Raw genomic sequence first — 17845 nt, 5'->3', positions numbered from 1 at the left:
TTACTGAGGGAAGGAGGTTGTTGGCCAAGAACTCGCGATACATGGCCCCATCCATCCTCCCCTCAATACGTTGCAGTCGTCCTGTCCCCTTTGCAGAAAAGCATCCCCAAAGAATGATGTGTTCACCTCCATGCTTCACGGTTGGGATGGTGTTCTTGGGGTTGTACTCATCCTTCTTCTTCCTCCAAACACGGCGAGTGGAGTTTAGACCAAAAAGCTATATTTTTTGTCTCATCAGACCACATGACCTTCTCCCATTCCTCCTCTGAATCATCCAGATGGTCATTGGCAAACTTCAGACGGGCCTGGACATGCGCTGGCTTGAGCAGGGGGACCTTGCGTGCGCTGCAGGATTTTAATCCATGACGGCGTAGTGTGTTACTAATGGTTTTCTTTGAGACTGTGGTCCCAGCTCTCTTCAGGTCATTGACCAGGTCCTGCCGTGTAGTTCTGGGCTGATCCCTCACCTTCCTCATGATCATTGATGCCCCACGAGGTGAGATCTTGCATGGAGCCCCAGACCGAGGGTGATTGACCGTCATCTTGAACTTCTTCCATTTTCTAATAATTGCGCCAACAGTTGTTGCCTTCTCACCAAGCTGCTTGCCTATTGTCCTGTAGCCCACCCCAGCCTTGTGCAGGTCTACAATTTTATCCCTAATGTCCTTACACAGCTCTCTGGTCTTGGCCATTGTGGAGAGGTTGGAGTCTGTTTGATTGAGTGTGTGGACAGGTGTCTTTTATACAGGTAACAAGTTCAAACAGGTGCAGTTAATACAGGTAATGAGTGGAGAACAGGAGGGCTTCTTAAAGAAAAACTAACAGGTCTGTGAGAGCTGAAATTCTTACTGGTTGGTAGGTGATCAAATACTTATGTCATGCAATAAAATACAAATTAATTACTTAAAAATCATACATTGTGATTTTCTGGATCATTTCTCACAGTTGAAGTGTACATATGATAAAAATTACAGACCTCTACATGCTTTGTAAGTAGGAAAACCTGCAAAATCGGCAGTGTATCAAATACTTGTTCTCCCCACTGTATATATATTTTTTAAAGTATAACCTTTGTAAGTGATATCATAAATAGGACTGGTGGAGTTATGTCACACATGCAGCTAACAAAAATATATGGAAATGCCTGCTCTACTCAAAATTACAACCAACTAATTGCAGCATTACCACAAAAATGGAAGAGGCAAGTGGAAGGGGGAGAAAGAAAGGAACTTGTCTGTCAGCCCTGCATTCAAGACCAACATTGGCTTAAGAAAATTGTAATAAATAAAAAAGTATACCAGTTTCATTTAAGGACCAGAAAATTGACAGCTGTGCCATATAGATTGCAAAATAGTTGGGAAAAGATTTTCGATGTACCAATTCCATGGCACATGGTTTATGAACTGATACACAAAACAATGTTTTTCATTTTTAATTATTACACACAATTCTTGCAACCAATAGAATGTTACATACAGTGCCGTCGGAAAGTATTCAGACCCCTTGATTTTTTCCACATTTTGTTACGTTACAGCCTTATTCTGAAATTGATTAAATAAAATGTAAAATAATTAAGCTTCAAATGGCGCCGGAGGAGATGGCTGCCATTTTTGGGCTCCTAACCAATTGTGCTATTGTGTGTGTTTTTTTCGCATTATTTGTAACTTATTTTTTTATTTTATTTTATTTCACCTTTATTTAACCAGGTAAGCCAGTTGAGAACAAGTTCTCATTTACAACTGCGACCTGGCCAAGATAAAGCAAAGCAGTGCGATAAAAACAACAACACAGAGTTACATATGGGGTAAAACAAAACAAAGTCAAAAATACAACAGAAAAAATATATATACAGTGTGCGCAAATGTAGCAAGTTATGGAGGTAAGGCAATAAATAGGCTATAGTGCAAAATAATTACAATTAGTATTAACACTGGAATGATAGATGTGCAAGAGATGATGTGCAAATAGAGATACTGGGGTACAAATGAGCAAAATAAATAACAATATAGGGATGAGGTAGTTGGGCGGGCTAATTTCAGATGGGCTGTGTACAGGTGCAGTGATCGGTAAACTGCTCTGACAACTGATGCTTAAAGTTAGTGAGGGAGATAAGTGTCTCCAGCTTCAGAGATTTTTGCAATTTGTTCCAGTCATTGGCAGCAGAGAACTGGAAGGAATGGCGGCCAAAGGAGGTGTTGGCTTTGGGGATGACCAGTGAGATATACCTGCTGGAGCGCATACTACGGGTGGGTGTTGCTATGGTGACCAATGAGCTAAGATAAGCAGGGATTTGCCTAGCAGTGATTTATAGATGGCCTGGAGCCAGTGGGTTTGGCGACGAATATGTAGTGAGGACCAGCCAACAAGAGCGTACAGGTCACAGTGGTGGGTAGTATATGGGGCTTTGGAGACAAAACGGATGGCACTGTGATAGACTACATCCAATTTGCTGAGTAGAGTGTTGGAGGCTATTTTGTAAACGACATCGCCGAAGTCAAGGATCGGTAGGATAGTCAGTTTTACGAGGGCATGTTTGGCAGCATGAGTGAAGGAGGCTTTGTTGCGAAATAGGAAACCGATTCTAGATTTAACTTTGGATTGGAGATTCTTAATGTGAGTCTGGAAGGAGAGTTTACAGTCTAACCAGACACCTAGGTATTTGTAGTTGTCCACATACTCTAGGTCAGACCCGTCGAGAGTAGTGATTCTAGTCGGGTGGGCAGGTGCAAGCAGCGTTCGGTTGAAGAGCATGCATTTAGTTTTACTAGTGTTTAAGAGCAGTTGGAGGCTACTGAAGGAGTGTTGTATGGCATTGAAGCTCGTTTGGAGGTTTGTTAACACAGTGTCCAATGAAGGGCCAGATGTATACAAAATGGTGTCGTCTGCGTAGAGGTGGATCTGAGAGTCACCAGCAGCAAGAGCAACATCATTGATATACACAGAGAAAAGAGTCGGCCCAAGAATTGAACCCTGTGGCACCCCCATAGAGACTGCCATAGGTCCAGACAACAAGCCCTCCGATTTGACACATTGAACTCTATCTGAGTAGTTGGTGAACCAGGCGAGGCAGTCATTTGAGAAACCAAGGCTATTTTGTACATAATGTTTCTGCCACCGTGTCGTATGACCGAAAAGAGCTTCTGGATATCAGGACAGCGATTACTCACCTCGTACTGGACAAAGATTTTTTCTTTAATGACTCGGACGTGAAGGATTTACTTCAGACACCCGTCATTCACATGAAGAAGAGACGGAGATATCGGGGACGTAGGTCGGGGTGCCTTGTAAAGATCTGACGGCAAGTGGGTAATCTGCCTCTACCATCAGTCCTATTAGCCAACGTGCAATCATTGGATAATAAAATGGATGAGCTCAGATCAAGAATATCCTACCAACGGGACATTAAAAACTGTAATATCTTATGTTTCACAGAGTCGTGGCTGAACGACGACGTGGATAACACACAGCTGCCTGGGTTTTCGGTGCATCGGCAAGATAGAACAGCTGCTTCCGGGAAGACGAGGGGTGGCAGTCTATGTATACTTGTAAATAACAGCTGGTGCACGAAATCTAATATTAAGGAAGTCTCAAGGTTTTGCTTGCCTGAGGTAGAGTATCTCATGATAAGCTGTAGACCACACTATTTACCAAGAGAGTTTTCATCTATATTTTTCATAGCTGTCTATTTACCACCACAAACGGATGCTGGCACTAAGACCGCACTCAACGAGCTGTATAAGGCCATAAGCAAACTGAAAAATGCTCATCCAGAAGTGGCGCTCCTGGTGGCCGGGGACTTTAATGCAGGGAAACTTAAATCCGTTTTACCTCATTTCTACCAGCATGTTAAATGTGCAACCAGAGGGAAAAAATACTCTTTACTCCACACACAGAGACGCGTACAAAGCTCTCCCTCGCCCTCCATTTGCCAAATCTGACCATAATTCTATCCTCCTGATTCCTGCTTACAAGCAAAAACTAAAGCAGGAAGTACCAGTGACTCGCTCAATACAGAAGTGGTCAGATGACGCAGATACTAAGCTACAGGACTGTTTTGCTAGCACAGACTGGAATGTGTTCCGGGATTCTTCTGATGGCATTGAGGAGTACACCATATGTCACTGGCTTCATCAATAAGTGCATCGATGACGTCGTCCCCACATTGACCGTACGTACATACCCCAACCAGAAGCCATGGATTACAGGCAAATCCGCACTGAGCTAAAGGGTAGAGCTGCCACTTTCAAGGAGCGGGACTCTAACCCGGACTCTTATAAGAAATCCCGCTATGCCCTCCGACGAACCATCAAACAGGCAAAGCGTCAATACAGGACTAAGATTGAATCATACTACACAGGCTCTGATGCTCGTCGGATGTGGTCCTCTGTAGCTCAATTGGTAGAGCATGGCGCTTGTAACGCCAGGGTAGTGGGTTCGATTCCTGTGACCACCCATACGTAAAAATGTATGCACACATGACTGTAAAGTCGCTTTGGACAAAAGCGTCTGCTAAATGGCATATTATTATTATTATGTGGCAGTGCTTCCAAACTATTACGGACTACAAAGGGAAGCACAGCCGTGAGCTGCCCAGTGACACAAGCCTACCAGACAAGCTAAATTACTTCTATGCTCGCTTTGAGGCAAGCAACACTGAACCATGCATGAGAGCATCAGCTGTTCCGGACGACTCTGTGATCACTCTATCCGTAGCCGATGTGAGTAAGACCTTTAAACAGGTCAACATTCACAAGGCCGCAGTGCCAGACGGATTACCAGGTTGTGTACTCCGAGCATGCGCTGACCAACTGGCAAGTGTCTTCACTGACATTTTCAACCTGTCCCTGACTGAGTCTGTAATACCAACATGTTTCAAGCAGACCACCATAGTCCCTGTGCCCAAAGACACTAAGGTAACCTGCCTAAATGATTACCGACCTGTAGCACTCACGTCTGTAGCCATGAAGTGCTTTGAAAGGCTGGTCATGGCTCACATCAACACCATTATCCCAGAAACCCTAGACCCACTCCAATTTGCATACCACCCCAACAGATCCACAGATGATGCAATCTCTATTGCACTCCACACTGCCCTTTCCCATCTGGACAAAAGGAACACCTACGTGAGAATGCTATTTATTGACTACAGCTCAGCGCTCAACACCATAGTGCCCTCAAAGCTCATCACTAAGCTAAGGACCCAGGGACTACGTTTTACATTATTTTATTTTTGTCATTTAGCAAACGCTCTTATCCAGAGCGACTTACATGAGCAATTAGGGTTAAGTGCCTTGCTTAAGGGCACATCGACAGATTTTTCACCTAGTCGGCTTGGGGATTAGAACCAGCGACCTTTCGGTTACTGGCACAACGCTCTTACCCACTAAGCTACCTGCCGCCCCCCCGACTAAACACCTCCCTCTGCAACTGGATCCTGGACTTCTTGACCCCCAGGTGGTAAGGGTAGGTAAGGGTAGGTAACAACACATCTGCCACGCTGATCCTCAGCATGGGGGCCTAGTGATCACAATATAGTAGCCATATCTTTGAAAAGCAAAGTTCCAAAGGCTGGTCCTAATATAGTGTATAAGAGGTAATACAATACGTTTTGTAGTGATTCCTATGTTGTTGATGTAAATAATATTTGTTGGTCGGTGGTGTGTAATCAAATGTATTTATAAAGCCCTTTTTATATCAGCAGATGTCACAAAGTGCTATACAGAATCCCAGCCTAAAACCCCAAACAGCAAGCAATGCAGATGTAGAAAAACGTTGGCTTGGAAAAACTCCCTAGAAAGGCAGGAACCTAGGAAGAAACCTAGAGAGGACCCAGGCTCTGAGGGGTGGCCAGTCCTCTTCTGGCTGTGCCGGGTGGAGATAAGAGTACATGGCCATTTAAGGCCAGATTGTTCTTCAAGATTTTCAAACGTTCATAGATGACCAGCAGGGTCAAATAATAGTCAGTGGTTGTAGAGGGTGCAACAGGTCAGTACCTCAGTTGTAAACGTCAATTGGCTTTTCATAGCCGAGCATTCAGAGGTCGAGACAACATGTGCGGTATATAGAGAGAGAGAGACGAAAACAGCAGGTCCGGGAGAAGGTAGCATGTCTGGTGAACAGGTCAGGGTTCCCTAGCCACAGGCAGAACAGTTGAAACTGGAGCAGCAGCACGACCAGGTGGACTGGGGACAGCCAGGAGTCATCAGGCCAGGTAGTCCTGAGGCATGATCCTAGGGCTCAGGTCCTCCGGGAGGGGAGGGAGAGAGGGAGAGAGAATTAGAGGGAGTATACTTAAATTCACACAGGATACCAGATAAGACAGGAGAATTACACCAGACATAACAGACGGACCCTAGCCCCCCGGCACATGGACTATTGCAGCATACATACTGGAGACTGAGACTGGGGTGGGTCATGGGACACTGTGGCCCCGTCCGACGATACCCCCGGACAGGGCCAACCAGGCAGGATATAACCCCACCCACTTTGCCAAAGCCACAGCCCCCACACCACTAGAGGGATATCAACAGACCACCAACTTACTACGCTGAGACAAGGCTGAGTACAGCCCACGAAGATCTCCTCCACCGCAAGAGCCTAGGGGGTGCAAAACCAGACCTGAAGATCGCGTCTGTGATTCAACCCACTCAAGTGACGCACCCCTCCTAGGGATGGCATGGAAGAGCACTAGTAAGCCAGTGACTCAGCACCCGTAATATGGTCAGAGGCAGAGAATCCCAGTGGAGAGAGGGGAGCCGGCCAGGCAGAGACAGCAAGGGTGGTTCGTCGCTCCAGTGCCTTGCCGTTCACCTTCACCACCCTGGGCCAGACTACACTCAATCATAGGACCTACTGAAGAGATGAGTCTTCAGTAATGACTTAAAGGTCGACACCGAGTCTACGTCTCTCACATGGAGAAAGCCCTGCCTCCAGCTGTTTGCTTAGAAATTCTAGGGAGAATAAGGAGGCCTGCGTCTTGTGACCGTAGCGTACGTGTAGGTATGTACGGCAGGACCAAATCGGAGAGATAGGTAGGAGCAAGCCCATGTATTGCTTTGTAGGTTAGCAATAAAACCTTGAAATCAGCCCTAGCCTTAACAGGAAGCCAATGTAGAGAGGCTAGCACTGGAGTAATATGATCACATTTTTTGGTTCTAGCAGCTGTATTTAGCACTAACTGAAGTTTATTTAGTGCTTTATCCAGGTAGCCGGAGAGTAGAACATTGCAGTAGTCTAATCTAGAAGTGACAAAAGCATGGATTAGCTTTTCTGCATCATTTCTGGACAAAACGTTTCTGATATTTGCAATGTTACGAAGATGGAAAAAAGCTGTCCTTGAAATATTCTTGATATGTTCGTCAAAAGAGAGATCAGGGTCCAGAGTAACGCCGAGGTCTCTCAGTTTTATTTGAGACGACTGTACAACCATCAAGATTAATTGTCAGATCCAACAGCAGATCTCTTTGTTCTTGTGACCTAGAACTAGCATCTCTGTTTTGTCCAAGTTTAAAAGCAAAACATTTGCAGCCATCCACTTCCTTATGTCTGAAACACAGGCTTCCAGGGTAGGCAATTTTGGGGCTTCACCATGTTTCATCGAAATGTACAGCTGTGTGTCGTCCGCATAGCAGTGAAAGTTGACATTGTGTTTCCGAATGACATCACCAAGAGGCAGAATATATAGTGAAAACAATAGTGGTTCTAAAACGGAACCTTGAGGAACGCCGAAACTTAAAATTGACTTGTCAGAGGACAAACCATCCACAGAGACGAACTGATATCTTTCTGACAGATAAGATCTAAACCAGGCAACAACTTGTCCGTTTAGACCAATTAGGGTTTCTAATCTCTCCAAAATAATGTGGTGATCGATGGTGTCAAAAGCAGCACTAAGGTCTAGGAGCACGAGGACAGATGCAGAGCCTTGGTCTGACGCCATTAAAAGGTCATTTACCACCTTCACGAGTGCAGTATCAGTGCTATGATGGGGTCTAAAACCAGACTGAAGCATTTCGTATACATTATTTGTCTTCAGGAAGGCATTTTTGAGAGGAATGTGAGATTCGGTATAGGCCAATAGTTTTTTGCATTTTCCGGATCAAGGTTTGGGTTTTTCAAGAGAGGCTTTATTACTGCCACTTTTAGTGAGTTTGGCACACATCCGGTAGATAGGGAGCCATTTATTATGTTCAACATAGGAGGGCCAAGCACAGGAAGTAACTATTTCAGTAGTTTAGTTGGAATTAGGGTCCAGTATGCAGCTTGACGGTTTAGAGGCCATGACTATTTTCATGAATGTGTCAAGAGATACAGGATTAAAAAACTTGAGTGTCTCCATTCATCCTAGGTCTTGGCAGTTCTGTGCAGACTGAGGACAACTGAGCTTTGGAGAAATATGCAGATTCAATGAGGAGTCCGTAATCTTTTCATCGAAGAAGTTCATAAATTTATCAATGCTGAAGTGAAAGCTATCCTCTCTTATTGAATGCTGCTTTTTAGTTAGCTTTGCGACAGAATCAAAAAGAAATGTTGGATTGTCCTTATTCTTCTCAATTAGGTTGGAAAAATAGGATGATCGATCAGCAGTGAGGGCTCTTCGATATTGCACGGTACTGTCTTTCCAAGCTAGACGGAAGACTTCTGTAAGGGTTGGTGTGAGGTGTGACCCAGGTGCGGTGCAGGACATACAGTAGGCAGTAGGCATAGATGGTGAAACGAGGATCTTTACTGGTGGTCCCGAAGCCAGAATACAAAATAACGGACTTATCACGATAAAAGAAAGGCGGAGCAAATAAGTCTCCAAAAACCGTCTGACACCCAAAATACGAAATACTACCTACGACTGAAACAAATAACGAAACAGGGAGAACACTTCTCAAGTACCTGTACATAGGTCTCCGATCAGACACTGAGTAGTACTGCTGGACATAGAGAAACTAACAGAGAAAACTGAGCAAGGGAACACAGGGAAGTGAGGGCATAAATACACAGGTGAACAGGTAGACACAGGTGACACCAAAGGATACTGATTAGTCCAGACTGTGAGTGAGGAGCTGCCTAAGGTTGTCGGAGGATGACACCTAATGGGTCGCTCTGGAACTGCGACCCCCTCCCACACGAATGGCCTCAGCCGTTCACCTCGGCACCTCCGTGTGGAGGCGACGGAATGTTGTTATCAGCCCTGGGTCCAGAATGTCCCTCCTGGGCACCCAGGACCGCTCCTCCTGCCCATAACCCTACCTTGTCCACCAGAAATTGGAGACCCCTCCCCACCCGCCGGCAGTCCAGGATCAGGTCCACAGTAAAAGCCGGCTGTCCTCCGACGAGGTGCAGCGGGGGAACAGGACGAGGAGGGGGAGCCAGGGGACAGGTGGCGACGGGCTTGAGGAGGGACACATGGAATGTGGGATGCACCCGCATGGTGGGGGGAAGTTGCAGGCGGTAGGCCACTGGGTTGACTCGCAGGACCACTCTGAATGGCCCAACGAACCGGGGGGACAGCTTCCTGGACTCCACGCAGAGGGGAAGATGTAGAAGATGTGGTCCTCTGTAGCTCAGCTGGTAGAGCACGGCGCTTGTAACGCCAAGGTAGTGGGTTCGATCCCCGGGACCACCCATACACACAAAAAAAAAATTATGTACGCATGACTGTAAGTCGCTTTGGATAAAAGCGTCTGCTAAATGGCATATTATTATTATTATTAAGATCCGCGTGGAGAGCCACACCCTCTGTCCCGGGTGAAAAACCGGGGCCGGGCGACACCTGCGGTTGGCCTGATGTTGAGACCTGACCGAGGCCCTCTTAAGCACCGCCCGTACCTGCCTCCAGGTGCGGCGACAGCGACTGATGTGGGCGTGGCCCGATGGGACCGCCGCCTCCTCCTCTTGCTCATGGAATAAGGGGGTTGGTACCCATATTGGCACTGGAAGGGGGACAGGCCAGTGGACAAGCAGAGAAGGGTGTTGTGGGCATACTCCGCCCACACCAGTCGCTGACTCCACGTAGCTGGGTTGCTGGAGGCATAGCACCTCAGCACCCCCTCCAGATCCTGGTTGACGCGCTCTGTCTGCCCGTTCGACTGGGGATGGAAGCCGGAAGACAAGCTGGCGGAGGCGCCGGAGAAGGCCGTGGACCCGGAAAACGTGCTGCACCACCAACTTAGCCGTCTCCCGGGCCGACGGGAGTTTGGGAAGGGGAATTAAGTGGGCAGCCTTCGAGAACCGGTCCACAACGACCAGGATGACTGTGTATCCATCAGAGGGGGGTAGGGCAGAAATGAAATCCAGATAGATGTGGGACCAGGGACGCTTGGGGATATGCAGGGGTCGGAGCAGCCCTGCCGCGGGCTGACGTGAGCTCTTTGTGCGTGCGCACACCGGGCAAAAATATCCCCCTCAGCAGATGGCCACCAGAACCTCCTATGCAGGAACTCCAACGTCCTGGCGCCCCCCAGATGGCTGGTGAGGTCGGACACGTGTGCCCACTGAAGCAGTCGCGAGCACACCGCCTTGGGTACGTACATCCTCCCCGATGGACCTCCGCCCGGATTGCGCTCCCGCCGTAGCGCTGCTCTGACCAGCCTATCGATTCCCCACAAAACTGGTGCAGCAATCAGGGAGTTGGGGACAATGGGGTCGTCCCTCTCCACCAGGTCCACGGGGTTGAACTGCCGGGATAGCGCGTCAGGCTTGGTGTTCTTCGACCCCGGACAGTATGAGATGGTGAACCAGAACCTGGTGAAGAACAATGCCCACCTGGTCTGGCGCGAGTTGAGCCTCTTGGCCCCCTGAATGTAGGCTAAGTTCTTATGGTCCGTCCATACGACGAATGGATGGGCGGCCCCCTCTAGCCAATGCCTCCTCTCCCCCAGGGCGAGCTTGACCGCTAGCAACTCACGGTTCCCCATGTCGTAATTCCGCTCTGCCGGGGACAGCTGACGGGAGAAAAATGCGCAGGGGTGAGTGTTACCGTCCGTGAGGAACCACTGAGACAGGATTGCTCCCACCGCAACGTCTGAAGCATCCACCTCCACAATGAACGGCAGGGATGGATCAGGATGCCCTAGGACCGGGCCGATGTAAAGCGCTGCTTAAGCGCATCAAATGCGTTCCCCGCTTCCGGGGTCCAAGCGAAGGAGCGCACGCTCGTCTGGGTGAGAGCTGTCAGAGGAGCGGCTAGAGAGCTAAAATTGCAAATAAATCACCTATAAAAATTAGCAAACCCTAAAAAACGCTTTAGTTGCTTGAGGGATGAGGGCTGGCAGTACCGAGCTGACCTTGGCTGGGTCCATCCGTAGGTCCCCCTGGGTGACGATGAACCCCAGGAAGGAGACTGTCTCTGTGTGGAACACGCACTTCTCCACCTTGATGTAGAGCTGGTGACGAAGAAGGCGTTGGAGGACCTGCCGAACGTGCTGCTGGTGTTCACTCATGTCCTTTCAGAATATTAGGATGTCATCCAAATACACGAAGACGCTGCAGTCGAGGAGGTCCCGGAGCACTTCATTGACCAACGCCTGGAACACCGCAGGCGCGTTGGCCAGACCGAACGGCATGACTTGGTACTCGTAATGCCCACTGGGTGTGTTAAAAGCCGTCTTCCACTCGTCCCCCTCCCGAATCCTCACCAGGTTGTAGGCATTGCGTAAGTCCAGCTTGGTGAAGACCCGGGCTCCCTGCAACGACTCAAATGCCGTCATCATCAGGGGGAGTGGGTAGCGGTTCTTAACCGTGATGTCTTTGAGCTACCGGTAATCAGTGCACGGCCGCTGCCCACCGTCCTTTTTCCCCACAAAGAAGAAGCCTGCGCCCGCGGGTGAGGTAGAGGGACGGATGTGACCCTCGACGAGTGCCTCGTCGATATACTCCCTCATGGCCAGCGTCTCTGGCCGAGATAAGGAAAACAATCGCCCTCATGTGGTTATGGCGCCCGGCAGGAGATCGATAGCGCAGTCGTATGGCCTGTGAGTAGGTAGGCCCTTGGCACGCCTCTTACTAAACACCTCCCCCAGATCCCAATACTCCTGGGGAACACCTGCCAGGTCTGGGCCGGTGACGGAGTCTGTTGCCGCCGTCCTCCCGGTGTCAACCGCCGCTAGGGCGGTAGGCGGTTCGGAGTGCGGGAGGTGAGGACTGGTAGGTGGTCTGGGACGGTGGTTTGGGCTGATGAGTGATCGGTGGAGACCGGAACAGGACAGGGCAGAGCCTACCTCCAGGATGAGCCGCCCTATGGACCAGTCTATCCGGGGTTTGTGGGCGACCAGCCAGGGGTGCCCGAGGATGAGGGGACACTCCGGAGAGTCCACAATGAAAAACTGGATATCCTCCCATAGCCCCCCCGCCACCCGGACACGCACAGGGACAGTGCACCGGGTGATGAAGCCCGACCCCAAGGGCCGGCCGTCCATGACCGGAACCGTCTCGGAGAGGGAGAGTAACGGAACGCTCCACCTTCAGGTTTCCTGCGGCCCCAGAATCCACCAGTGCATGCGCCCGATGCGCAGCACGGGCCCACTGAACACTGATGGGGAGAAAAGTCTGGGAGTCTCTGGAGTTGGGGTTTCGGTTCCGGCTCGCTGGCACCCCTCCTGATACTAGCGACCCCTCACGTTTCCCGGCTTCTCAGAGCATGAGTCGCAGTGGTGACATGCCTGGCCACAGTACAGGCAACGTCCCTGGTGCAGACGCCTCTGCCTCTCCATCCTGGACAAGCGCGCCTCCCTCAGCTGCATAGCCTCCTCCTGAGGCGTCTCCTCCCTGAATCGGCGGAAATGATAGGGGGATCCCTCATCCCTCTCTTATGCGCCCTCTCACGACGCCGATTGTCTACCCGCACCGAGAGTTCGATGAGGCCATCCAGTCGCTCAGGCAGCTCCCTGAAGGAGAGTTCGTCCCTCGTCCCCTCCGATAGCCACTGCACGTAAAGGACGACCAGGGCGGTCTCCTCCCATCCTGCCTCTCGAGCCCGGGTCCGGAACTCCACGGTCACCCTGCCGACAGGCCATGAGCCACCTCCCAGCCTCGTGCCCCGACACCACCCGAGAGGTGTCGAACAGCTTGTGTAGCTCCCAGGTGAATTGGTAAGAGTCGGAGCACGCCGGAGTTTGGCTCTCACACTCCGTGGTAGCCCAGGAAAGGGCACGACCCGTCAACAGAGTGATGATGTAGGCCACCCGGCCCTGCTCTGTCGGGAAGGAGACTGGAAAATATGACGGTTTCCCTGGGAAATGTCAGGGAGTGGAGCAACCGGAGTCAGAGCAGTCCGCTCCACCGGGATCCAGTTCAGCTCCGGTCAGCGGCTCCACTCCAGAGCCAGAGCAGTCCGCTCCACCGGTGCCTAGTCCAGCTCCGGTCAGTGGCTCCACTCCGGAGCCAGAGCAGTCCGCTCCACCGGGGTCCAGTTCAGCTCCGGTCAGCGGCTCCACTCCAGACCCAGAAGTCAGCCCCTCTTCAGGTTCGGGGTCTCCCACACCAGGGTCCAGACAGGGCTTGGTGCATCGTGGGGAGATTGCCGATCCAGGCCCAGACGTCAGCCCCTCTCCAGGTTCGGGGTCTCCCACACCAGGGTCCAGACAGGGCTTGGTGCATCATGGGAGGAAGGAGAGGGGAAGCATCGCGCCGAGGTCCAGACCAGACCAGGGGCGCAACGGGGAGGCAGAGAGGAAGAGGTCGTCACGCCCGGAGCCGGATCCGCCTACGAGGCTGAAAGCCCACCCGGACCCTCCCCTAATGAGTCAGGTTGGTGCGGCCGGAGTACGCACCTTTGGGGGGGGGGGGGGTACTGTCACGCCCTGGCCTTGAGAGGCCTGTTGTCTTTAGTTGGTTTGGTCAGGGCGTGAGTTTCTATGTTATATATTCTATGTTTATGTTCTAGTTAGTCTATTTCTATGTTGCAGTGCTAGGTTGTGTTTCTAGGTTTGGCCGGGTGTGATTCCCAATCAGAGACAGCTGTCGCTCGTTGTCTCTGATTGGGGATCATACTTAAGTAGCCCATTGCCTACTGTGTATTGTAGGATCTTGTTCCGTGTAGGCTTGTATGTGTATAGCCTGAGGACTTCACGTTACGTTGTTTCTTGTTTTGTGTTTATTTGAGTTAATAAACATGTACGCTTTTTACGCTGCACCTTGTTCCGACCCGTCTCTCAACGTTCGTGACAGCGCGTGAATCTACACCTTTTTCTCCCTGAGTATTCATTACAGACACTACACATCCAAGTATATTTGATCAAATTATGAAAGACAAGCACTGTAATTTTGAATTCCGTAAAGTAAGTGTGGAAGAGGTGAAAAAAGTATTGCTGTCTATCAACAATGACAAGCCACCGGGGTCTGACAACTTGGATGGAAAATTACTGAGGATAATAGCGGACGATATTGCCACTCCTATTTGCCATATCTTCAACTTAAGCCTACTAGAAAGTGTGACCTCAGGCCTATTGAAATGACAGCAACACTTAACAAAGAGCTGCAGTTAGTTTCAGAATGGGTGGCAAGGAATATGTTAGTCCTAAATATTTCAAAAACTAAAAGCATTGTATTTGAGAAATCATTCACTAAACCTCAACTACATCTTGTAATGAATCATGTGGAAATTGAGCAAGTTGAGGAGACTAAACTGCTTGGAGTAACCCTGGATTGTAAACTGTCATGGTCAAAACATATTAATACAACAGTACCTCGGATGGGGAGAAGTCAATCTATAATTAAGCGCTACTCTGCATTCTTAACAGCACTATCAACAAGGCAGGTCCTAAAGGCCCTAGTTTTGTCACAACCTGGAATACTGTTCAGTCGTGTGGTCAGGTGCCACAAAGAGGGACTTAGGAAAATTGCAATTGGCTCAAAACAGGGCGGCACGGCTGGCCCTTGGATGTACACAGAGAGCTAACATTAATAGATTGCATGTCAATCTCTCCTGGCTCAAAGTGGAGGAGAGATTGACTTCATCACTACTTGTATTTGCAGCAGCTAATGGGGATCCATAATAAATACAAATATAAATTAGGGGAGGGATGTTAGGGTTAGGGGAAACTAATAAAGGAAAAAATATATGTATATATACAGTGGGGGAAAAAAAGTATTTAGTCAGCCACCAATTGTGCAAGTTCTCCCACTTAAAAAGATGAGAGAGACCTGGAATTTTCATCATAGGTACACATCAACTATGACAGACAAAATGAGGGAAAAAAATCCAGAAAATCACATTGTAGGATTTTTTATGAATTTATTTGCAAATTATGGTGGAAAAAAAGTATTTGGTCAATAACAAAAGTTTCTCAATACTTTGTTATATACCCTTTGTTGGCAATGACAGAGGTCAAACGTTTTCTGTAAGTCTTCACAAGGTTTTCACACACTGTTGCTGGTATTTTGGCCCATTCCTCCATGCAGATCTCCTCTAGAGCAGTGATGTTTTGGGGCTGTCGCTGGGCAACACAGACTTTCAACTCCCTCCAAAGATTTTCTATGGGGTTGAGATCTAGAGACTGGCTAGGCCACTCCAGGACCTTGAAATGCTTCTTACGAAGCCACTCCTTCGTTGCCCGGGCGGTGTGTTTGGGATCATTGTCATGCTGAAAGACCCAGCCACGTTTCATCTTCAATGCCCTTGCTGATGGAATCTCACGATACATGGCCACATTCATTATTTCCTTTACACGGTTCAGTCGTCCTGGTCCCTTTGCTGAAAAACAGCTCCAAAGCATGATGTTTCCACCCCCATGCTTCACAGTAGGTATGGTGTTCTTTGGATGCAACTCAGCATTCTTTGTCCTCCAAACACAACAAGTTGAGTTTTTACCAAAAAGTTATACTTTGGTTTCATCTGACCATATGACATTCTCCCAATCCTCTTCTGGATCATCCAAATGCACTCTAGCAAACTTCAGACGGGCCTGGACATGTACTGGCTTAAGCAGGGGGACACGTCTGGCACTGCAGGATTTGAGTCCCTGGCGGCGTAGTGTGTTACTGATGGTAGGCTTTGTTACTTTGGTCCCAGCTCTCTGCAGGTCATTCACTAGGTCCCCCCATGTGGTTCTGGGATTTTTGCTCACCGTTCTTGTGATCATTTTGACCCCACGGGGTGAGATCTTGCGTGGAGCCCCAGATCAAGGGAAATTATCAGTGGTCTTGTATGTCTTCCATTTCCTAATAATTGCTCCCACAGTTGATTTCTTCAAACCAAGCTGCTTACCTATTGCAGATGCAGTCTTCCCAGCCTGGTGCAGGTCTACAATTTTGTTTCTGGTGTCCTTTGACAGCTCTTTGGTCTTGGCCATAGTGGAGTTTGGAGTGTGACTGTTTGAGGTTGTGGACAGGTGTCTTTTATACTGATAACAAATTCAAACAGGTGCCATTAATAAAGGTAACGAGTGGAGGACAGAGGAGCCTCTTAAAGAAGAAGTTACAGGTGTGTGAGAGCCAGAAATCTTGCCTGTTTGTAGGTGACCAAATACTTATTTTCCACCATAATTTGCAAATAAATTCATTAAAAATCCTACAATGTGATATTCTGGAGAAAAAAATTCTCAATTTGTCTGTCATAGTTGACGTGTACCTATGATGAAAATTACAGGCCTCTCTCATCTTTTTAAGTGGGAGAACTTGCACAATTGGTGGCTGACTAAATACTTTTTCCCCCCACTGTATATATATATATACATATATATATATATATACAGTATATATATATATACATTTTATATGTATATTTACCCAAAGAATATGGGGGATTGGAAATTATGCAGACAAATACATTGATGGAAGCCACAATCTATCTGCAATATTAAATCTGATCTACCCCCTAAAACAAAAAAGAATAATACATAAATGATTTACTTTTTATTCTTCACCATATAATAGAATATCAAATCAAATTGTATTTGCCACATTCACCGAATACAACAGGTGTAGACCTTACAGTGAAATTCTTACTTACAAGCCCTTAACCAACAATGCAATAAAAGAGTAGTAACAGTGTTAAAGATTAATGTCATACTTTTTCTTGACACAAATGTTTATTGTGCACACACACAGGTATTTGAAAGAGGCCTCTGAACACTACTCACCCATCCTTGGACAGGTGCTGTCTAAAGAAGTCATTGGCAGCTAGTTTGATGGCCTTCTCTGGAGTGACCAGAGTCAGGTTCACAGCAGCACCTAATGGCCAAAGAAGAGAGGCCCAGAATCACACACAAACATGTGTGACACACACGCACGCACACACACTTCATTGGTGTGTCAATGAGTATGGATCTCAGAAATAATCTTACAGAAGAGTTATCATTACAGAGGAAATCGGCTGTATCAACAGAGTATTTATGGGAATCCAACCTCATCCCAATGCTCAAGAGAGCGAGCCGGCGGGTGGAAGAGATTTCTGAAGGCCATACCGTAGAATATCTAGAACCTTCTGTACTGTAACTGTCAAATGCACCATCTGGTGGTCGAACTAGAAAGGCATGAAGATACAGTGTAGGCCGCCTGACATATTTGTCAGGAGTCAGTTTGTATTCCATAGATCATGGCGTTAACTGCATCATTAATCATAATGCCTGGCTCCCCAATATTTATTTCACCATCCATCACCTTCCAGGTCACTGGTACAGAGTGAATACAACAACACAAGCCTTGAATACTTTTTGGCACAGAGGGTGCCTTGTTGCCCTGAAGGCACAGTTTCTGTCCCATTTAGGCTGCATTTAAATATGCTGTCTTATTTTGAAAGCACAATATGGATTTATAATCATATTCACTATGATTTTTTTTATCAACATTAATGTTTTATTGCCCTGGTGGAATTATCTTTCGATTTTCTTTTGAGGTGACCTCATAGGCTACTATT

The sequence above is a fragment of the Coregonus lavaretus genome (genome assembly GCF_964263955.1).
Source record: "Coregonus lavaretus genome assembly, chromosome: 37".
NCBI classification, from domain to species: domain Eukaryota; kingdom Metazoa; phylum Chordata; class Actinopteri; order Salmoniformes; family Salmonidae; genus Coregonus; species Coregonus lavaretus.
This window is presented reverse-complemented; position numbering follows the sequence as displayed.